Source organism: Sus scrofa, chromosome 18 (assembly GCF_054392235.1).
Source record: "Sus scrofa isolate SSC_HxYL_T2T_F1_AM1 chromosome 18, Sscrofa_HxYL_maternal_Yorkshire_Landrace_v2.0, whole genome shotgun sequence".
Classification (NCBI taxonomy): Eukaryota; Metazoa; Chordata; class Mammalia; order Artiodactyla; family Suidae; genus Sus; species Sus scrofa.
Genome location: NC_139400.1, coordinates 55,740,450 through 55,764,770, shown reverse-complemented (window position 1 = coordinate 55,764,770; position 24,321 = coordinate 55,740,450). Strand labels below are relative to the sequence as shown.

At 44.9% G+C, this 24,321-nt stretch overlaps 1 long non-coding RNA gene across 12 annotated transcripts in view; it reads left to right on the top strand.

Moving 5' to 3' along the window:
* LOC102165006 (uncharacterized) overlaps positions 1 to 24,321 on the top strand; it is a 307,376-nt gene that overhangs the window by 215,797 nt on the left and 67,258 nt on the right. For 9 of the 12 annotated variants that reach the window (XR_014834126.1, XR_014834123.1, XR_014834125.1 and 6 more), the window contains one exon: positions 21,056 to 21,187. This is a non-coding gene — a long non-coding RNA (uncharacterized LOC102165006). The remainder of the gene's footprint in view (positions 1 to 21,055; positions 21,188 to 24,321) is intronic. The other 3 variants (XR_014834130.1, XR_014834133.1, XR_014834134.1) reach the window with 1 other exon arrangement.

The window sequence follows — 24,321 nt, the reverse complement described above, 5'->3', positions numbered from 1 at the left end:
AAAGGTAAAACTTTTACGTTGTAACTTCTCAATTTAAGCACACAAGACTACATTTGGGGGATAAATCATGATAACGGGTAGCCCCTACACTTATATGAAAATGAATAAATGTCTTATACTATCAGTTTATTAACCTATAATGAGTAGATACTTTATCATCGCTTTGTAGATTTTTTGAAATACCTTGGCACAGTTGTATTATAGGTAATGCAGACTCATCTAGTTGCTAAGAAATTAATTTTATTACCTAAGAAATTGATTTTCCAGCACTCAGTAGTAGATTGGATTGAAAAATACGTGACTGACCCAACACATTAGCCAGCCTCGTGAAAAACCCAGAGGGAGTTTGTTCAGTTATATTCTTCCTTTATCTGGAGGTGATAAGGAGGGATAAAGATTATATATAGGCAGGGAAGAGGATTAAAGGCAATAAGAGCCTCAGGGCACAAGGAGAGGAGGCTCCAGGAGCAAGTTCCCAGGATTCCTCCACTTAATAGACATTATGGGAATGCTTTCTATATTGGTGGGTGGGGGAGAAGGGAGATGCCCACAGGCAGGCCCTCACATGGTATCTTGTGGGCAGCCATTTTTACAGCGTGAAATGAGAGCCAACACAAGATCCTTTGGCCCCATGTCATTTTTTTACTATGACATACTGTGTGGCCTGATGGTCCCATTATTTTGATTTTACCCAGAGATGAAGGTTTTGATTTCAGGAAGTGCTAAGGTACAAATACAGAGCTTTGGAAATAAGAAGATTGTTCTAAGAATGACCCCAGGACATTCTCTGGGTTTCATGGCAGCAAGCTAGTTGAGACAGTAAGTTCCCTGCTTTTAGCTGGAGAGGCTGCTCCCTGACTTAACTTTCAAAGAGCAGGACCCAAGAGCTCTAAGTGCCGGGCAGCTGGTACTACTCAGCATTCCTTTAGTGCCCCAGCACAACTGGCAGCTGTGCCTAATGCTTCCTGTGCAAGGACTCCCACATTCACCCTGGTGAAAGGAAAACAACAGAGGGGCTGGTGCCATTCCTGGAGCACAGCCCCCTGGTGCACCCAGCCCACCTCGCTGCAAGATGCTAAGAGACTAAGGGACACCTGCATCTGTAAACTCTTCTGCCCACACATTCCAGCCAGGTTTTCTCTTTTCACTAGAAATCCAAGATGCTCAGAGCTGAATTTGTGCCCCCCCACATACCTCAATCATATTTATAGGAATTTATGATACAAGACTTGTAATTCTCTTCCTACCCATATTTTTCCTCATATCTTTTTCATTTTCATCATCTATAATCTTTATATCAATTTTGGAATGCAATGGAGTAAAAATTAACAAAATGCAAAATATTTCAGTTTCACAGATGGGTAAGAAAGAAGAGTCTCCTATCACATTTCTGGGGGAAGGAAAAGCCCCCACCCCTACCTCCCAGGTACTTCCAGCCACATTAGAGAAAGCCTCATGGGTGCAGGGAGTGAAGGGCCGCTGTGCTGGGTACCTGGAGAATCAGAAGAACAGTGCATTCCAGAGAAATGCCCGGTGCCTCTTGAGCAATATACTAGCAGGAACCACGCTGGGTTTTTTCCTTGCATTCCTATGCACAGCAATCCCTGGCACAGGGTAGGTGCCCAATAAAACTTTGATGAATGACTTGAATGCCTTCCTTAGAGAGAGCCTACTCTGTGAAATGCAAAGGAACACAGTGTAGGAGGAATCCTGGCTTTCCCTTGACCCCTTCCTGGCTTCATGTATGCTCACAAGTTCCCATGGAGATGCAGAGCCTTGTTACCTGCAAACAGCAACAGGCATGGCCTTCCGGGGAATCACTGACTAAATGAGCAAATGGGGAGAGTGTGAATCATTAACCGAGAGGTTGGTCCGTAACACCTTCAGTTGTCTGTAGAGCCATAAGGATGAATAATTGGAACCAACTGACCACGTCTGCACTGTTTCTCATGTAAAATTTGGAGGTAGCCCCCACCTCCTGCCACTGAAAACTAGAGTCAGAAGGCCTCTTCCAAAAGACATCCTGCCTGTGTTTCCCTGAGATGCTGAAGGAGGCCGAAAAAACGAGCCCCAGCTATTTGTCAGCTGACTTCAAACAATCTCCGCTCACGGGGGTCAGTAGGATTTAGCAGCTGAAGTGCAGTTAGAGGTCACCGCAAATCAGCAATCTTTGCACAGCGACTTTCCAGGCAGGCTGCTCCTGGCATCCATCCATGTCCATCAAAACAGATGTGCAGACAATATGAATGACATCTCCCGCTGCCCTGTAAAATGCTTTGGTACCAGAGCTCTCAGCATCCCCGTCTTAAGCCACTCAGGCACTCACATGTCAGTCAGCAGTTCTAAGTAAGTGGTAGGAAAAGAAAGGAGTACAGCGTCTCGCAGATGGCTCTAGCATGAGAAGTGAATGGCGTGGATCTCACTAGTGTAGAATTTCCCCATCTCTAGATGAGGAGCCAGGCAAGCAGAAAGTACCCGTTAAAGGATGAGCTGGCCTTACAACTCCCTGCCTTCTCATCGAGACACTTTGGCCACACATCAGCTCTGGAGCCACTTTGCTTGCTGAGCTCCCAGCCTTTATTTTACCACTAGCAAACGAGGCCTGTGGCGAACCAGTGAAATTTTCTGCAGCCCATGATCAGAATTCTGCCATTTCCCTCTGGGTCCTCCACTGTGCAAGGATTTTCTTGGGAGGCAATGGCCATGGAAAATTTGAGCAGCCATGCCAGTTAGCACTGACCTTCAGCCTCAGAAGCACAGAGGAGTTGTGTTGTGGGTAAAAGGAAAAATGGTTTATCAGAACGGAAAGCACACCTCACAGCACAAGTTGTGTCTCTTCTGGTCCATTATTACTCATACAAATAGAAACTTTATACCCTGGTATGAAAGAGTATAGAGAAAAATCCCCAAATAGTGACTCGAGCTCTCTCTCTAATTTATGCACCAGGGTCATGACTCCCTAACCCTTTTAGGGGAAGAAAGGACAAAAAGGAAATGAATATTAGTAAGCATGTTAGCTGGCCATTCTGCATAACAAACCTTCTAAAACATCGTAGTTTAAGCAACGACCATTAATGATCTCTCCTGAGTCTAAGGGTTGGGTGAGTGGTGCTGCCGTGGTCAGAGCTCGGCGTATCTCAGTTGGACTTTTTCATGCTTCTGCAGCCAACTGCCGGGCTAGCTGGGGGTGAAGGTCACTGCTTTAGCATGGCCTCAGGGGGCATGACTTTGCAACTCTCACTCATTCTCTCATCTTGTAGCCCAGGCTTGTCCTCACAGCAGAGGCAAGGTTCCACCAGGGGACTGAGGGCTAGGCTTGAAACCTGCACACCGGCACCTGCAATGATTTCTAATGGCCAAAGAGAGTCGCGTGGCCAAGCCTTATTCAAGGAGTGGGAAATATATCCAGCCTCTTCATGCCACAGCTCACATGGCAAATTGTACAGCTACAGAGATGGGTAGAGAATTGGGGCTGCCAGTGTAACTCATTTGCCAGGATGGGAGAAGGTGAAGAAAGAATTTGGGGCAAAGGAGAAATAGGTCAAGGTATTTAAAAGAATAGAATTGCACCTAACACCTGCTGTCCTTCTTTCTCTTCTGCCCATGTGCTCTCTTCAGCCTTCTCCTCGAGCATTGGAAGGTTTCATGCATATTTGCCTAGGAAAAATTTGGCCAGGTATGATGACCTGGGTTATCATCCAGCTCCTCTCTGAGAAAGGCTCTTGGCTTCCCCAGGGGAAGCCAGACACACATCTCAGCAGGCAGCTTTGAGGCCAATGAGAGTCAGAAGGGTTCCTGGCCAAGGAGGGATGTCTGAGCTGCAGAGGATACTCAGGCCACTTTGCGGGAAGAGTGGGAGAGCAAGGAGGAGACTCTTAGCATCGCCCTGTGAGATCTGGCCCCTGCCTACCTGTCCTGCACCATCATTCACATCTTCCTCTTATAGGCACCTGCCACATGACAGGCTGTACCACCTTCAGTTTCTGAAATGTGCTGGGAAAACAGCTCTGTGTCTACACACACACACTCTTGTCTATAACAGTGAACTGGAATTATGAATTGATTAGAAGAAAAATTACTGCATTTTGTAACTAGAAAGAGGTATTTTATAACTGCCTTGAGATGTACAAAGTTTGAATGAGGTACTCATGGTGTAGACGTCAATATTAAATATTAAAACCTCCCTCTGTTTATATACAGAAGTTGCAGTCCACATAATTTACAGAGACCACACTTTGGAGCTTATGTTGCGGCCGTGGTGATAAAATGGTTGAGCTAGGAAATGGTTGATTCAGTAGTTTAGCCCGATGCACGTGTCGGGGTGGTAGGCAGCATGTCAATGTGATGGTTGAGAAAAAGAAATGGACACGTAACAACCTCACAGAGGCCAGGCAAGGACAGGATGTTTCTCATTTCTGGCATCTAAGCAGAGAGAAGAATCTGTTCTTTTATTATATTCTCTTGACAATCATTACTGCAAACCAGCTTGCTTTCTGCTTACTGGAAACTGGAGAAAACAGGCAGATTGGTTGATGAAGGCATAGGGGGACATTTCTCCACTAGCCTGTGTGCTCATTAGTACTCGCACCAGCTCCTGTGTTTTGATCACTTACTCCTTTCAGACAGGCTTGATTACTTTCCATGCATTCCTTAGTAAATCTCTTTACCTTTTAGAGGCAGGCACTTGATAGGATTTAATAGGACAAGAAGTCTCATAAGCCTTGGGTGGTGTGCTTTAATTAAGTCCCCAGGTTTTGATGACATACTAGCTAGAATATCTGAAAGCCACGCAAGTTGTTTAGGCTCTTCGGAAGCTACACTATGCATTGTAATGCTGAACTCTAATATCCCTAGAGACTAAGAAAGGCCGAGGCTGAAATTGGAGAACCTGGGATCATGCACAAAGGTAACTATTGATGACCTCTCCAAGGAAAAGAAAGGAAACTGTGGCCATGCATAAACCCACTCTCTTGATCCAGTCTTTTTCTGGCCCCTTCTGATTCTTTGCATTGCCTGAATATTTGGTTCCCCTTCATACATTCTTGCTCTTGTCAGAGAGGAGGGGGAAGAGAAAATACCTTTGGGTTTGTTGTTAAAAAGTCACGGAGCCTTTCTTGAAGGCAAATCTCAATAGCAGGAGAGGTGGAAAGCAGATTTTGGAAAAAGCTAGTCGTGGGGGTACGGAGGAGTCACCCAGAAAGTGGCAGAGCTGTTCCGGAAGGGAGAAATCACATGGAGGTTTGAAGATGCAGTGGGGTCGGGAGCTAGTCTCTTTCCAAAACAGAGGATGCCTGTCGTGATGAGCAAAAGGAGGAGTTCCAGAGAATACACAAGGGACCAAGGCTGGAGTCAGGAAGGAATGGACAGGAGTTGGCCTTACGTTCAGCCTTGGGAGAAAAACAAGACACTTCTGAGACAGGTTCAGTAGAGGAGGACATGGCAGTTGTGTTGAGGAGGAGGGAACTCCTCTGTTCACACAGCCTCATTCTTCTCAGGAAAAATAGGGGTATGAGAGTGGGAGGTGGAGGCAGCTCACCTGCCAGAAATGAGGGAGGGCAGGGAGGACTACGGCTGAAGGCAAATGGAACATGCTGAGATGGCTGCTGTCGCATCACACAGGGCTCATAGGAAAGGGCTGTACAAGAAGTAGGTTTTCAGTACAAATGTCTGGCGCTATCTTGGGAAATAAAGAATAAAACTCAACCCTGGCTGGATATAGAAGCCACCAGGTTTTCTCTGCTCAGGACTCAGGTGCAAGAGGAGTGAAGGGGGAGAAAAGCACTTAACAGATTTGGGAACGATCTCAGCAGAGGTTAGCCCCCGTCAAAAGCAGCAGGAAAAGTAAGCTTCTAAACCTTCTAGCTATTCAAATATATAATGCATTTTCCTCCTAGTAATTGATTTAATTGTCCATAAATATATCATTGCTCACTCTATTCCTTCTTTCCATTCTGCTGCATTTATTAAGTACCATTGGACCATGAACTGGTCCAGAGGCTATTTCTAATAATATTCCTACAGGTGTAGGGTATCCTTTTTCATATTCATTTTCTTATTCCATCCTCTTGAAACTCCGTTAGGGACAATAGGAAGGACAGTTGTGTCCATCTTATTTTACGGATGACGACAAAGACTGAAGATGGTCTCAGGAAAGTGACTTCTAGCCCTTCAGTTTTCCTACATGCCCCACCTCCCCCAGCCCTGACTCTCCAGTCATAATTATTTATTTGTGTGAATATTTACTTAAAGTCTGTCTTCCCTGCTGGATTGTAGCTCCATGATGGCAGACTAGCAGGGGGTCTTGTTCACTCATTTTTCTGGCAAGTCCTGTTTATCACTGAGTCTTCAATGTCTAGGTTCATAGTAGATAATCAGTAGATGTGCTGATGGCAGTTTCTTAGTCCAGAATCTTTCTTGAACTAATCCTTTTCTTTAAGGATATTTTACAGTTAAAAGACCTTATAAAGCTACATGAATTGAGAGTCTTGACTTTTTACACACACACCCCATATTTTACTTTGGCGTCACTCAAATTTGATCTAATAGCATATCTGACATATAGAAGATGGTCAGTAGTTTTTGTTGTGGTTGAAGAGTGAGTACACATGTGAAAGAGCCAGAATCTGAGGCTCAGGGTTCTCAAGTTTAATTTGTTCTACCTTTCCCTACCTCCCCAGTGTAACCAGAACAGTCCTGGACCATAGCAGACCACTAAAAGATGGCTCTTGAATGAATCAACTGACGGCTATCACTCGATACAGAATTAGTGTCTGTGCAGCTAATTGTTGGTTGGTTCATTGTGTTTGAATATCTACCAGTGACACCTTTGCTATTTAAACTCCATTGTTGTAGAGCCAAGAAAGACTTTTCTTGCAGTAGAAAAAATAGGAAATGGATGTAGGCAATAGCAGAATGGAACCAGCCCGCTGATAAGCGCTTCGCTCAGCAGGGACATCATTAACTGAAGGGGAGGACTTTAGTTATCTTTGTTTACCTCTTTGATATGAGAAAAATAAGGTAGTGAATGTCTTTTTAAAATTTACATAGCAAATAATGGATTATTGCTCAGCTGAAAACCATCACTAGACTAACCTTTTAAGGCTTTTGCCGCACTTTCCCCGTTGGCCTGACTTTGCTTCTACTCACTCCTTGGCCTCATTTTCCCCACCGGCAGAATGGGGATACTAACATCTGCATGACCCTCCTCTCAGGGTCTCGTAAGATGGATTTTTAGGAGAAGCCACATTTTATCTAGCCTGGTCAATTTCCTTATGGCAGAGACTCATCGAAGAGGACAACATATAGCACAGGCTTTCATCTGAATGTTTATCTCAACACAGGCCCGCACCTTTGCTGACAACCTCTACTCTGAGACATGGCCTCTTCTTTCAGTATGGATTTGCCAGTGCGGTGGTCCCGTGGTCTTTCTGGCTCGGATCCATTTCTTTAAAGAAGTGAAACTTAAAGACCCTTGTAAAATGATATGAACTGAGATTCCTGAAAATTTAAAAATGTTTTTCACCTGTATTTTACAGTGGTCTCACCCAAGCTTAACTTGACAGACAGCACTTTTTTTTTTTTTGGCAGCTCGTTTTATGAACTCTTTCCAAATCATTCAACTCTATTTTTGTAGAACTAACTCTCTGCCTCTTCACATTCATAGCTCATCAGTTTTAAATTAATTAAGTTAAATTAGTATAAATACTAATACAAATTAAACCAGTACAACTGCTAAAAATAAATTGAGACATAACTGTACATGGTGGTGTACCACACAACATGTAGGAATAGAGGCGTGAGAGCATTTTAGAGCAGAAGGTTTCAAAGTATTTCAGTGCACATCCAGAGTGAGAAAGGCATTTTCTGATGCAGCCACACACACACACACACACACACACACACACACACTCACTCACACAAATACAAACACATACATACCCCTAAAACAAAAATTTCAGAAGGCACACCTTATCTTAACCCTTATGATGTGTCATGCACGCTGATATTTTTTCTTCTCTTTGGCTTATACGCTTTTAAAAAGCAATTCTGGATGGAACCTTCTAAACTGTTTTCACGATGTGCTCGTGGATCTTAACCGGTATTTGCAAAGACCTTGTCCTAGAGAGCCAATTTTTAGTCAGGGGTATTGGGTTTGATGTGGTCCCCGGCCAGCACATTATATGGAGGGCACGGCGAGGATGAGCGTGCCCGGCAAGCAGACTGGGTTGAGAGGCTGGTTAAGAGAGTTTCTGGTGTATGTGGAAATGCATTGTGAAGCTGTATAAGGAGCTCTGCGACTGGGAGGCTTGGATTTTCTCTTCAACGAGGCTTCTTGGTAATTGTTCTTAATCCCCATGCCAGATCCCCCGGCAGCCCCAGGATAGGAGATGGGTTTTCTGTGCCCCTCTTAGGGTAGGGGAAACTGATCCATGTAGAAACTGTGTGCTCTCAGCAGTCCATAGAGAGAACCAGGATGGCGCTGGAGACAGAGCCACCAGCTTTTGATTGGCAGTGTACATCCCGGCAATTTACAGTTGAATGTCACATGCTGAGAGGACTGTCGCTAGGCCAGGGCCACTCATGGACCACTCACCTTTAAACCTTTAACTCACTCATCACCCCGATACAGTGATCATTCAGCTGTTTGTATGGGAAAGTATGAAAGATGTCTCTGGGGTCTGGGATGTAACTCGAAGACAAATGGAACTCCCACAACAGAGAAAAGACAAGGACGTGATCCCGGGCTGCAGTGGCCTACCCAAACCAGACACGAGTTGTTCAACTTCCAGGGAGTCCGAGGAGCCTTGAAGGAGTTTTATCAACTTTGGGGTGCTGTATGGACACAAGAACTTTTTATTCCTGATTTCATTCGTTGGGACTCTGAAAAGTATGCCCTGGAAAAGTTCACTCCCATCTCAGAAAAGGTTTTCAATGCCGGGCCAAATGAGAGCCCACTGTCAGCGAGGCTTCTCTGCCCTTAGTGCCAGATACACCGGGCTGGAAATGCCGTTCCACTTCCTGGTCAGCCAAGGCCTTGTTTTCACATTTCTATGACTTCTCAAAAGTTGGAAGGTGATTATTTAGGATTTGAGGGCTTTTCCTCCTAATTATTCAGTTATGTGCATCCAGACATGTGACCATGTCAACCAAGAGGTAGAACTGAGCCCTTCCCTAATGTCCACAAAGATCTGCTCGCCAGGGCACTAGTCTCAGCGAATACATCAGAAGCTGTGAGGAGGCATAAGTGGGGTTTCATTGCAGCACGTGAACCATTTTCAAGTAATTCATAGGCAACCTATTTCTTTTCTTTTTCTTTCTTTTTTTTGTCTTTTTTAGGGCTGCACCTGCAGCATGTGGAGGTTCCTAGGGGTGTAATCGAGTCTAATTGGAACTGCAGCTCCCAGGCTACCTCACAGCCACAGAAATGCCAGATCCGAGCCTTGTCTGTGACCTACACCACAGCTCATGGCAACGCCGGATCCTTAACCCACTGAGCAAAGCCAGGGATTGAACTCACAATCTCATGGTTCCTAGTTGGATTTGTTTCCGCTGCACCACAATGGGAACTTCTGTAGGCAACCTACTTCTTATTTTCGCCCTCTTTCCCTGATGCTTGTCTTCTACCCACCCCCAGAGATTTTTTAAGGATGACTTTATCCCCTATGCTTGTCTGTGGCCTCGCATTATCTTGCAAGCCTCTCAGTGCCTTTCCATGCCCAGGAAAGGGACATGTGTTTCTCTCCCTCTGTTAATCAGAGCAGTTCTATTCTCTCTGACCCTTATCACCAAGCTCAGCTCCGGTCCCCACCTTCGCAAATCTAAATCACACCCACCATTCAGTGGTAGAAGAAAAACAGAGTAATTGCAATAAACATATTTCACATGAGAAAGGAAAAAAGTGAAAAAACATACAGGGCCACTATTTAAAACTGGCGTTATCTCATGCTGGACCAGAGTGGCCTGTCCAGGCTACCCTGGCAGTGGAGTGAGCTCTGTGCCCAGCCAACCTGGCTGCCCCCAGTTCTGCTCTCTGGAAGGTTCCCTTCTGTATACTGTCCAGCATGGCATCATGTGAGAGGTTTTTAGGGAAGAGGCTCCCTTCCAGAGGTTGCAGTCATTCCTGGATTGCCCACTTTCCTGTTAGTATGATTTTGGGGGTCCTCCACTTAGGTGCTGAGCAATTACAGGCTTTTGAATGCCAAGCTGAGATTTCTCTGTCAGTTCTACTGCTGCAAACTACCTGTCCATTATCTCATACATGTACATGTTTATTGAGTGTTTTCTAAGTTCAAGCACTATTCTAAGCCCTTTACAGAGACTGTCTTAAGTAAATCTTTGAAAGACCCACATGAAGTAAGTAGTATTATTGCCCCTCTTTTGTAGGGAAGGAGATGGAGGCAGAGAGAAGTTAAATAACTTGCCCAAAGTCACACAGCTAGTGACAGTGGGGTAGAATTCAGCCAACTGACCGCAAAGCCCAAGATTTTTCACACCTCTGTCATGTTGCTTAACCAAAGCTCGGCTGAGTGATGGTGTCTTGAATACAGACCCAGACCTCAAAGCTTCCGTCCCTTAGCAATGTTCTCCTGTGGTCTCATTTTGGCCTCTGCCCCTGAGGATTGCTAAGCAATAGCTACAGTGGGGAGGCACAGCCATCTACCCTCGTGTCCAGAAGTTGGTCCAGTGCAGGACTTGGCAGAGTAAAATTTAGCAGTCACACCTTTTGTCAGCTGGGAGCCTAACGAGGGATTGGGATCTTCCCAGATCCTACTCTCATCTCCCCAAGTTTCCAGTGTTTTTTCCTGCTTCTGCTGGCACTGTGACTTGGGGGAGGAGGAGCAGATTTTGCCACGCCTTCAAGCTGGTGAATGGCTGACTTGCAGTCACCTAGCCCTGCTGACCACAGGCTAACAAGGCCTCACCTAAGAAAGTTGGATTTAATTCCACCATGCTTTCAGATGGGTCAGCTTGTAGGAAAGCTTTTGTCTTTCTTGTCAGGCCATACTGAAGCCTGCAAAATATAATCCAGACATTTCCTATCAAGCCTCTTAGGGCTTGAGCTGTGAACGTAATATGGTTTAAACCACAAAATACAGTAAGCTCATTGGCCAGGGAAGACTAAATTACACTATATTAATCAATACCTCCAAAATCTCAGTGGCTGACAACTACTAAGTTCTGCTTCTTTCTCATGCTCTATGCCACTTGCTGGTCAATAGGGGGCACCCCACTGAGGAATTCTGGCTGATGGAGCAGTCCACTTCTACAGCAGTATGTCTTGCCACGATAAGGGCAAGTTGTGCTCAGGAAAATCTTCCACTAACAATTAAGAGCTCACTTTTGCTCAAAATGTATTGGTCAGAATAGGTAGGTCACATGGCCCCACCCAGCCACAGGAACCAGAAAATTCAGTTCTAACCTGTGCGTGCAAGGCAGAGAGCTGCAAATGCTAGATGAGCTGCTAATGCCTGCAACAGTAAGTCCTGTTACCACATTGCAGGTTCTGCCAACTTTCTATCCAGGAGAAATGGAAGGCTCAGCACTGCATCCCCATCCTGACTTAACCAAGTTCATATTTTATACTCATCCCTGGCAACGCCCCACCTCCAGGTGTCAATATCTGTAGAATTCAAGATTACTTTGAGACAGAAAACCTCTTTAAACTGCTTTTCAAAAGAGACAGAAAACCTCTTTAAACTGCTTTTCAAAAGATAGAATTTTTTGGTTTACACAATTAGGAAATCCAGAGCTGAACTGAGCTTTGGGTATAGTTGGAGCCAGCAACACAAATCATATCTCTGGGAGAGTGGCTTTCTTCATTTTAATTTTGTTTGTTTGTTTGTTTGTTTTGACTTTGCTCTTCTCTTTGTTGTTTTCATTCTCAAGAAGGTTTCCTTACAGGGTAGCCAAAATAGGCACCCATTACCCTAGGTTTGCATTCTATCCATTTAACTCTATTTGTGAAGAGAGTATACTGATTTTCCAGTAGCATTAGCAGAAGTCACTGCTCCAGTTTAGAGCACATACATGTCACCTGTCACTGTAGGCAAAGAAAGCAGGTGCCTTGATTGGCAGTTCTGAGTCATGTGTCCAACCCCAAGCCTAGAGGGAGGTGGGCCAAGAACAGGGGAGGGACAGTTGCTAAAAAAAAGGAAATGACTTGGTCCAGAAGAAAAGAAAAGACATGATAGACAGGCAAAACCTGTAGCCTTTCACTACAATTACATGTCATTATATCCCCATTTTCTGGTTGAAGGTACTGAGACTTTTGTAAGATTAAGTAGCGAGTCCTACATCTTGCATTGCAGGCTTGAAGTTCAAACTCAGGTCTGACTGCCAATGACACTTGACTATTTGCTGAGCTCAGTTGACTGCTGTACATTCCTGTTACTAGAAGTATGACAAAAATGTAGCATGAGCTTTTGAATGTTTAAATTAAAAATGAGATTTATAGCACTTCTCAGTATTTAGAAAATGTTGATGAAAAAGATAACTATAACATGATATGAACCTCCCAGTTATCTAAATCTTTCTACAAATAGAAAAAAAACATGATTTTTTTTAAGTTCATGATCTCCTTTAGAAAAATTAAATGGTGAAAATGAGTTAATTGATAAATACAAATTCCTTTTGAGAAAGGACACAGATTTAATATAAAATAATTGCCTCTTTATGACTGATTTATCTTAAGCCTGACTGCATTTAAATTATATCTTGCCCTTATTCAGACCTTATCTAGGGAAATAAATGAACCTTTCATTCTGGAAGGAGATAGAATGGAGAATGCCTCACCAGGAGACAAAGAAGAAATAGTCTGAGTTCTTAAAAGATGGATTGAGAACTTTTTTCCCCCCTCTTCCTGGTTGGTGAGGAAGACATATATATCCCAGGGCAATAAATCCTGAGTCACTTACAAGGCAGCACTTTCTAATGTACATCTACTAGGAATGCCTTCCCCACCCCCTAGAGTCCACCAGCACTGTCGGGTCTGATGCGCAGCCATCTGCCCCAGGGCCCAAGGAGAGCCCATTGCTGTCTGTTGAGACAGGGTGCAGCTTGCTTGGCTCCTGAAACTCCACCCTCATGCTGTGCATTTCCTTTGAAGTAACATATGTGACATTCTAGACCTTGGGCCCTTCTCCCCAGGCAAAGGGAGAGCAAACACTGAGACCACCGCTCCCATCCTTCAAGGCCAAATTGCTCCAACTGAGGCCAAGAGGGCAGGGGCTGGGGGAGAAGCAGTTATCTTACTGCTTTGCCTAAACAGTCCAAAGTTACTAGATACTTGCTGGTGTGCCCCTCTCTAGGTATAGATCTAGGAAAAATTGTATATTTTCAATTGAATGGGCCTAATTATCTCATAAAAACTCATGGTACAACTTTGAGGTTGGACACACAGCATTATCAGACTCGGGAAACACATAGGTAAAATCGCTTTCTTTCCGTATGTGATAGCCTGAGCATTTTACAAATAGGAAGTGTGGGCATAGGTCTCAGAGGGGCAGTAGATGGCACGCCTGAGGCTGGGTGAGTAGTTGTGTTAATAACCAACAGAGTGTTCGTTGGCGACCTTGACCAGAGCTGTTTCCACAGGGTGGTGGGGGTGAAATCCTGGTTTGGAGTGGATGCAGAAGAGAATGAGAGGAGCAGAAAGAGCCACGTGATGGTAGGGGAAACTCTTCCAAGGAGCTTTGCTGTAACTGAGAGCAGAGAAATCTGACCATCGCTCGAAGGGGATCTGAGGTCAGGAGCGTGTTCTTTGCTCTGTTGTACAGTAGGGAGGTGACAGTTGTCATACGGTGGAGAGCTTGCACACTGCTGGGATCAATTCAGTATAGAGAGAAGAGCTGACGCTTGAGTAAAGAAGAGGAGCTTGATGGAGCTGTGTCCTTGAGCAAGAGAGAAGGAATAAGACCTAGTGCCTGAGTGGAGGGATTGACCTTGGGCAGTTCACCCATCCTAACCAGAGGGCACGTGGTACCCACAGTATAGGTGCGGAGAGATGGGAGGATATGGTGATAGGAGCCTGTGAAGGTTCTCTTCAGATTGCTTCCATTTGTTAGTGAAATAGAAAATGCGGTGTTCATTTGAGATGAGGATGAGGGAAGGGGCATTGGAATTTGAGGAGGGAGGAAAATGTGAAAGATAGGAAATTGTCAACTAGTTGAGTGGCAGAATGCATGACCTAAATGGACAACCCAAAGCGGCCTATTTCTGGATTGTTAGGTGATACACATGACCCTGCAGACTCAAGCTGTCACTACAAGCTTTGAATTCCGATTGGAACTGTCATGTGCTGATGAAATAATGCCTGATGCACAGTGGGGGAAGGTCTATAGGTGGTGGATTTAACCTCACACTCTTGCAAATATCAAGTAATCTATAAAACAAAAGTATTCTCAATTAAATAAATAAAGGTGGCCTTCCTAGACCAGGATAAACCTGAAATAGAACCCTTTGGAAGATGCATTAAGAAGCATTTCAGCCTTGAGGAAAAATCACTGCAAGTGAAGAGGCCGAAAGATAATGCAGCTTCCAAAGGAAGAAACATAATCTAAATCAGAATGTTATTTAAATGCCGAGGAAACAAAACCCATCAAGAATATTTTTACAGTATAATTTTGGAAGTGCAGAACACATTAATATTTAAAGCAACATTTATAAATAAACTTTTAAACAGAGTTTTTTGACCTGACTTGCTCCCTCCCCTAGGATAGCATTCAGGTGTCCGAATCCCCTGGATTTGCACACCAAATGCTGTGTGTTTATGAGCATGTGCACGTATCTGGAAGTGAGCACGTACCTGTCACTGAATTCTCAAAATAGACTCCAATGCCCAAAGAATTAATGATGACTTTCTAAAAAAAAAGAATTATCTACATTAGAAAACTTGTGATAAGGGCAGAACATCTTCCATCAGAAAATGTCTGAAGTGAGAAGATTTAGAAACACCTTGGTATAGTAGGAAGTACAGCAGACTGGGATTCAAGCATTTGGATTCTAATTCTGGATTTACTTCTCATAAGCTGTCTGCTAATGAACAAATCTCCTCACCAGTTAGGTAGGGCATCAGCTTCCTCCCCAGTGAAAGAATGGAGCTGGAATGCATGATTGCTGAAATCTCCTCTGGTTCTAACATGGTAACGTTCCATGAGTATAAACCACACTGCAGAATGTGTGTTACTGAAAATGAGGGCGGTCTTTATTTAAAGTAGAGACTGTGGAAGGAAGGGCCTCATGGCTCCCCTGGTCCTCCTTTTCTTCTCCCAGTAAGTCACAATGACAGACCACCTACTAAATAACAAGGAATTAAAAGGTTGATGTCTAGAGGATGCCTTGGCTGAGATGGTGGTACTAAGTGACACTTAGACCTATTACCCTCTCAGATGCTTTCCAAGAATGGATTTCTAAATATTTACATCTGGCATAGCAAAAATGACAGAGGGGGGTTATTTGTAATTCTAAGACTAAGGAACATGAAGAGGCTGTAAGAGTATTTCCACATGAAAAACATTCGAGTTCCTCCTGATTTTAAGTCCTCTCCAGAGTGCATATGTTATTGCAACTTGCACTGACAGAGCCGTGAATTTGGTGATGGTACACGGATTTCTGTAAACTGTCTGCTGGGTCACCTGTTCCTTCCATCTTAAAGCGTACACATCTCGGTTGCCATGGAAGCCAGCCTCCGAGGTGGACATCAGTGAGCCTTGTCTCCTCATATTTGTACCTTTGTATAGGCTCCTCCCACAATGCACCAAGGTTTGATTGTGTGACCGACTGAATATAGCAGAAGTGAAAACACATGACTTTATTTATAAATGTTGCTTTAAAGGCACCCGAGTTTTGCTTTGGTCTTTTGGATCACTCACACTTCAGGAAAACATCTGCCATGTCCTAAGGACACTCAAGCAGTTCTGTGGAGGATGAGAGGACTGTCAGGCTGTGGCACACCTGGTCTCAGGTAGATTCCTCAGCCTTAAGCACTGGGCGACAGATTCACCAAAGTCCTAGAGAATATCCCACTGCCAGGAGGATACATGGGTTTTCTCTGCAACTAACCAGGATGCCTCCTGGTGCGGGTGGAGGTAGGGGAAGCCCGGGAGAGAAGGAAAATAATATTCCAAAGAAGCTGTTATTATCAGAAGTGAGAAGATCAAGTATTTCCCACCAGCAGCAGGAATGGGGTCGCATAAACAAATTCTCCCACTGAAGGCAACCCCGTGTCACAGCTCTTGGCCTCATCTCTGTGAGGCTCTGAGCTTCCACTGCTTTACTCCAACCTCCCACGGCTCTCAATGCTTCAGATCTTTCCAGAAGGAACTGGAGGAGGAAAAAGATTATAGAGGGATTTTTGGAGGCCACTGGAGTGGTCCAGTGAGATATGTCACTGCCCTTGGTCATGACTTAAACTGAAGCCACAGCCAAAGAGTAACCAAACAGCAAATGTCTTTGGATTTCCATGGCAGCCACTACTTTGCACCAGGCTCCTGAGCCAAGGCCCCAGGCTGTGCTGTTCACAGGCCAGGTGAGCCTCACACTCCTGGCCTGGGCTTCCTCATTTTAAAAATACGGTGGAAGTAATAGTGGGGGAGTGGAGGCTTTTTTTTTTTTTTTTTTTTTGTCTTTTTGTCTTTTTGCCATTTCTAGGGCCGCTCCTGTGGCATATGGAGGTTCCCAGGCTAGGGGTCAAATCGGAGCTGTAGCCGCCAGCCTACACCACAACCACAGCAATGCAGGATCCAAGCCGCGTCTGCAACCTACACCACAGTTCACAGCAACGCTGGATCGTTAACCCACTGAGCGAGGCCAGGGACCGAACCCGCAACCTCATGGTTCCTAGTCAGATTCGTTAACCACTGCGCCACAATGGGAACTCCAAGGAGTGGAGGCTTTTGTTTCTGTTCATTTGGTTGTTTTACTTGCTTTGGTTTTTGATCTGGACGTGAGGAAATGGAGGAGAGAATGGGACCTGATTAGATTCTCTCAAATGATTATCCAGACAAAAGACTCTAAGGCTTTGCGTTAGAGCATTTTCTCATGGGAATGCTGTAACCTCTGGAGACCACTGCTCGGTCTACACTTCAACTGTAAATGTAGCCTGAACATGTTCAGCAGGTAGACCAGAGGCCAGAAAGCATCTCCTTAAACTCTCTTGCAGTTAATGGTCTTCCAGGTAGAAACGACAAGGACAGGCCTTGTTTTTAAACTTAAAACTGTTACCTATGGAAATGGGCAAAGACTACTTCCTAGTAGCTGGGCTCCAAGTAGCTGGTCTAATGTAATCTCACAGACGAGCAAGGCCAAGAAATGAGCCCTAATGAATACCCTGGTGAGTGGCCCACCCTGCTAGATCTTTCTGCACCCTGCAATCTAGCTGCTGCAGTAATAGCCAGCCAAGCCCAGCACTCAGATCACAGCCCAAAGCAAACAGACTCACAGACTGTCTAAATCTTCTAAAGAAATAAAGATGAATGAAAATCAACTGACTTGTTCAAGCTTAAAAAAAAAAAAAAAAAAAAAAGAGGTAGGCAGGGGAAGGAGAAAGATAAAATATTTTGTCATTTGTGACCAAACACAGCCAAGGTAGGAAAAGATTTTTGCTATGTCAATGGCTAGATTTAGTAGTGTGATGTCTGTTTTAACTTTTTTTTTTTTTTTTTTGCCAGTTCTCCCAAAGGTAGTTTTATTTTGCTGAAAAGGCAAAGAAAGGGGTTAGAGAAATTAGCATTAATTAAACTTTATTTCCCTTGGCCACGGGCCACACAGTTCAAGTAAAGTGCAGCCTCTAGCCAAGTCCCCCTACAAGCAAAATTCAGAACGCACAGCTTAATTCATGTATTTTTTTTTTTTCCAAAAAGAAAAAAAGAGAAAAAGGGGGAGGGCAGCTAAAAAAGTAAGATGGTGAACAGGAAATACTTCCATTTGGCGTCCTTTAGTTTTCTGCTTTTAGAGGAAAAAGGGGGTGGGGCAGAGCAGGATACAAAATTATTTTCAACTATATAAAAACATAGGCAGGTATGTAAATAAATATAATACCTTCCGTTGAGCAAAAGCTCCATTCAAAGCGTTATCTTCTGACCCCTGCCTCACACATCCCTCCAAACTGCTTTGGAAATGGTTCCAGATCTGACTGCTTCTCCCCCTTCACCCCCCCCCCCCCAGCCCAGGCCACTGTCACCTCTTCCGCAGAATATTGAAATAGGCTCCTAAAGCGGTCTCTGTGTGCCCTTCCGAGAATTTGTTCCCTGGTGAGCCTGATCGGGCCCCTTCTCCCTCCATGTCTCCATCTACTGTTCTCCTCTTCGTCCCTCTGTGCCAGTCGTGAGCTATTCCTCCAACACACTAAGCGTCCTCTCACCCCAAGGCCTTGGCACTTGATGGTCCCTCTGCCCAGAACATTCTTTCCCTGGGCTTGCTTGCCCTACTACTCTTCCACGGCTCTTCTCAATGCCTCAAGTGGTTAGAGATCTTTCCAGACCACTCTGCATATAATGGCGAGTGTCTATCCAGTACTTTAAATCTCCCAAGCCCAGTTTTATTTGTTTTGTCCATAGCACGTGCCACCACCCAGCATACATCCATTTGCTTATTTGTTGTCAGAATATCTCTCATTAGAATTTATGCTCCTGGGAGTTCCCGTCGTGGCGCACTGGTTAACGAATCCGACTAGGAACCATGAGGTTGCGGGTTCGGTCCCTGCCCTTGCTCAGTGGGTTAAGGATCTGGTGTTGCCGTGAGCTGTGGTGTAGGTTGCAGACGCGGCTCGGATCCCACGTTGCTGTGGCTCTGGCGTAGGCCGGTGGCTGCAGCTCCGATTCGACCACTAGCTTGGGAACCTCCATATGCCGAGGGAGCGGTCCAAGAAATAGCAACAACAACAACAAAAAAGACAAAAGACAAAAAAAAAAAGAATTTATGCTCCTAAGGGTTTGTACTGCGACTCAGTAGGTTAAGGATCTGGTGTCCCTGGCCTGGGAATTTCCCATATGCCGTAAGTGTGGCAAAAAAAAAAAAAAAAAAAAAATTATGCTCCTTGAGGGTCTGTTTTGCTTATGGCTGTTTCCCCGGTGCCTGGCGTCTGTTGCTGTTCAGTAAATATCAGTCGCATAAACAGATGAATGAACGAATAAATGACTAAAATGCCAACACACAAGAGAAACTGAGGAAAGGCGGGGGAGAATGAAGAGGAAAAAAGAATATACAACCTCTAAATATATCTCTCTGAGTAATAGTCTGGGCAAACATCTCATACTTTCCTCAGTTTTCCTAAAGGTATAAAATGAAAATGTGTTTCTTCTATAATAAAAAATATTTATATTTAATCTTATTCGGTCAAATTTAAGATTTAGCTAAGATTTGAGAACAGAAAATAAAAATGTTTAAGTTAAAAAAAAAAAAAAACCCACAGCGTTTCACAGTTCTAGGAGAATGGACAAGTCAAATAGTAAGCAGCGTTCTTGAGATGAAAGCCCAAATTGTCTCAAAGGCGCTGTCACCCACTGGGCTGTCCACGCCAGACACACAGGCTCCTTGCCACCACCGCTGTCTCGCCCTGGGTTCCTGCAGTCGCTGGTACTGTCCATCCCCTGAGGCCATCATTCTGTCCTTTCCAGTGCCCGCTTCCGTCATCCCCGCAGACATCCGGGAGGCATTTTTATTGCTCACTCACTCTGCACCTCTGAACGTCCGTCAGATCCTCTTTTTCTTCCTGCATCTTTCTCTCTTCCATCCCTTCTCGTCCACCCACGCTATCATTGTCTTAGGGCAGTTCTACATGATTTTTTCACCTAAATTCCTGCCTCCTCATTCAATTCCCTATGCCTGATTTCTCTTTCTCCTGGCACCATTGCCTTCATTCCAGCCCAACCCAGCTCCAGCTCACGGCTCCCCAAAATTCCTCGGCCATGAGCATGCCTGGCTGTCTTCTTGGAATGTCAATCCTTGGCCCAGGTAGTGGACACCTACCCTTTAAAACTCACCTGTCTTGTCACCTTCCCTGGAGCATTCTTTCTGACTCCCATTGATCTATATGCTATTCCTCTGGGTTTTCTAGGAAATAAGTGCTCTATTTTAATCAATGATTTATTTCTTGGACTCTTACATTGGACTATAGTTTCCTAAGGAAAGAGCCCAAGTCTCAGACTGAATTTTTCTTTTACATTTAACTCAGTGTTTCAAATCTAGTAAAAATTTAATAAATACTTGCAAGGGGAAAGGGCCAGAAGAGAAAGGGCAGTCAGCTAGGTAATTAGATCAGGGCTATAAATATGTTGAGGAAAAGTACATAAGATCTTAGCATGTGCCGCTAAATCTCCATAGATGTTTGCAAACCTTGGACCTGAGGTATTTGGAATGAGCAGCGTATGATAGCTAAGAACAGACAGGCCACATGAATTTCAATCCCAGTTGAACCACTTAGTAGCTGACTGACCCCAAGCACATCACTTAACCAATTTGAACCTCAGTTTTCTCATCTAATAAATGAGAAGAATAATATTGTCTCGCTGATAAAGCTGGTGTGAGGTTAAATAGGGTAATTCACGTCAAGGGCTCAGCACAGGGCCTGGAAGCAGTGAATGTTCAATAAATGTCATTAATGATAATGATGATGAGAATCATTAGGAAACAGGACACTGACTGTTTTTAACAGAACAGTAAGAGGAGGCCCAGTAATAAAACTACCCAATATATCAAACTGGAATTGCAATCAATGGTATTTTAAAGGCCAGCCCCTAAATTAACATCATCACATGAGGGCCTGGGGATGCCAACCAGCTGCTCTTCAGAGCATGCAAGCCAGCACCACAAGGAAAGACAGCAGGCTGTTAAAACTTCTCATGAGATTGTAGCAGTTTCAGAACTGTGTATTCAGAATAGTTCCACAGGATGGCAACATATGTTACGTGAAACAAAGTGCTCCGGAGTCAGATAAGGTCATGAGACCTTGTAAACCAAGTTCAGCGGTGACATTCTTCTGCAGGACTTCTCCGCGCATCTCTTAGAAGGAGACGGTAGGATTCGCCCATTTTTAACCGTAGCATCCTGTGTTTTTCAGATTACCTCCTGGGACTTTTCAAAAATGCCTCATCCCAAGGAACGCCCCAAGGGTCTAGAACTGCCCATCCCAGGTCAACTGGGAAGAAGGAAAGACAAGAAAAGAACGTACAACCTGCAAATAATAGTAAGGGTAAATATTTTGTGCTCTTATCCATTTTCCTAAATATATAAAAGTACATTACCTCTATAATCAGGAAAACCAGATAACATGTATCTTAAAACAATTTTTTCATATTTAAGATTCAGCTAAGCTCTGAGAACAGAAAATGAAAGTAGATGTTTTAAAACAAAATAGTGTTTTGCAATTTTAGGAGGAGAAATATTCAGTACATTGTGAACTAACAGAAACACAGAAGGCTCTAGTTAATGAACACAGAGTCCCTGACAATCTTTTTTGTTTTTTGGCTTTTTTGGCCATCCTGCAGCATATGGGATTTCCCAGGCTAGGGGTCGAATCAGAGCTGCAGCTGCTGGCCTGTGCTACAGACACAGCATTGCCAGATCTGAGCCACGTCTGAGACCTACAGGGCAGCTCATGGCAATGCTGGATCCTTAACCCACTGAGCGAGGCCAGGGATCAACCCCTCATCCTCATGGTTCCTTATCTGACACAACAGGAACTCCCCTGGACAATGCTAAAATAGCAGACTCAGAGGGACAAGAGGCACCCAAAGACTCTCAACAAGGCACCTAATCCTACGCGGCCCCACTGATCCAAGAAGCCCTCCTGGGCTTGGATCTAGGAGGGGGAAGCAGGATCTCAGCAGATACCTCACTGGGCAGATCTTCAAGAGAGAACTGAGTTGGTCCTGGGATCCCAGCACACCTTGACCTTCTCTGCTTCCACCTGCACAGCCTCTAAGAGGGCTGGTGCTGATGGCCTGGAGTCAGGCTACAATAGGGCATTGCTGAGTTCAAGCAGGGCCAGTAAAGGCCTCTCACCTCCATCAGTGCCACCCATCCTGAGCTCCTTTCTCCTGTATTTATTTGCTTTCAAGTATCTTTGGTGATTCTGTAGGTTTTTCCCTTTCATTCCAAGTTGGTTTCCTGTCATTTTTATGAGAAGGAATTTATTGGTGCTTTTAAAAAGTATAAAAATGTCTTTGTGCCTAAATCTTCCTTTAACAGGCTTCTCTACCCTGTTCGTTCTTTGTCCTGGGTTTTGGTTTTGGTTTTCCCTTTTCTGAATTCAGTGCTTCTGGGTCCAGCCAAATGGAAGTGGATCTGGTAAAGGCTGGAGTTGATGTGGAGGGGGTGGGGCAGCCAGGCCCTGGGGCTGCAGCCAAGAGCTGCTGCCTTTGCAGGCCCATTACACACTCAGCCACTCGGCAAGGCTCTGCCTCCAGGCGGCTCATCCCCCTGCCACTCTCTGAATAACACACACACCTCACAGAAAGCCATCACTTATCCAAATGGCCATGAGCACCTTTGGACTACTCTTTAGCTACTAAGTGTGCAGATGCTCTGAGGAGGCCAGATGGAAAGTGCCAGCTCCAAGTCCACGTCTGAGCTCCAGTTTGCAGGCATCTTTCTATCTGGCCTCACAGGTCTTTCCTCTGCTGGGCAAAGTGCTGGTCATCTCTGGGGCCATCCCTAGGGAAGGGGATCTGTACCCTCCCAGGGCTATGCAGGAGGCCTCCTTGGGATCATGGCAAGCGGTGGGTTCACCACTGGTGCTGGGCGAGGAGGGGGTTCTGGGAGGGGTGCATGCCAGTGGGCGGCACCTTGTCCACTCCCGGGCTCCTTCAGACAGACCTGGCAACCATCTGAAAGGGAGAGTGTGTGCATGAGATGCCACCCACTGCCCAGTCCCTGCCCACCCAGACATCACACATTCTTATTTACGAAGACTCCTGGGAAGAGACGCACAGGGAGGGTTAAAAGTATTTTGACAGATATAGGGAGAATGCCTTCCCTAGGCTGAGTGGAAAACAGCAGTTTGCAGAATTGGACAAACCACAATTCTGACTGTATACAAAAGGATACCCCTGCCATATGCGTGAGAAAAACAGGAACGGCTAAAGCTGAACAGTCTTCTCTGTGGAGTGGGATTGTCAGCAAGTATGCATTTTTCTCTTCGCAGATTTCTGCTGCTTCTAATTTTTCTACAATGAGCATTCTCACTTTTATCAGCAGAAAAGGTCACTAAGCCATTTGTTCAAAAATCTGCTAAACACCTCTTTACAGAGTGACAGTTGTGGATAAGACAGTTATGTGAGTGTGTGTGTGTGCACATAATGCTTTTATAGATACACACACCATGCACGTATATAAATAAATGTGAACAAGTGTATATACTTGTGTGTGTCTATGACCATTTAAGTTATTAGATAGATTATATATATGTTATAGATATAATTTCATAATTATCTTCATAATAATTTCATGATTATTATTATATCTATATATAATATAGATATAATTTCATGATTCTCTTCAAAGGCTCACCAGTACAGAGAATTGACCTACCAGCAAGCTCACAGAAATATGTCACACCTGGGAGGCCAACAACAGATGAGACAAAGAGGCACCCACTAGCTGTGACGGGGTCTGTCTTCATTTTCTGGGGTTAAGTGACTGTTGCAAAATAATCCATTTACTCTTTGTGAAGATGGCCATCTTGACAGAATAAAATGGAGAAGGCCCTGCCTGGAGCAGAAGCTGTGTGCCACTGCGGTGACAGTGCGCTTAACTGATATTTGTGCCCAAGGGCAGCTTCTCTCCCCTTTCTCCTCCCAAGTGAGAAACTGCACTTCACCGGGAAAGAAGGGCAGGGTAGGATGTTTCCACTGAAAGCAGAGCAGTGCCATATACAGAACAGCTTGTGTGCTCGGCTGTCCCGGCTGCAGTGCTCCCTCTGACAAGTACCCCTCATGCTGGGTGGCCCTCTGAGGGTGCCCTATGGGGCAGAGCCAGGAACGCCCTGACCAACAGTCTTGAGCACGCAGGAGAGCTCTCAGGGCTGGCAGCTCACTGCGGGCCCCACTCTTCTCCTGGAGGCTTTGTCCAAAGGAGGGCGGAGCCTATAAGGAGCTTTGGCCTTTGTTATGCCCCAGAGGAAAGGGGAAGGGCCGCTGAGCCAGGTGTCTGGGTTTCCTCTCTGGGGTTTCCGCACCCCTTTGGAGTTCTTACAGTTTGAGCCCACCTTTGGTGTTACCTATGGGGGATGGGCACTCTTCCTCAAATCACACGTTGAAACAGTCATTCCAGTAGTTTCTTCAGAAAGCTTTTGCTTTTTTTCTGATTAATCCTTGTAGCGCAGCT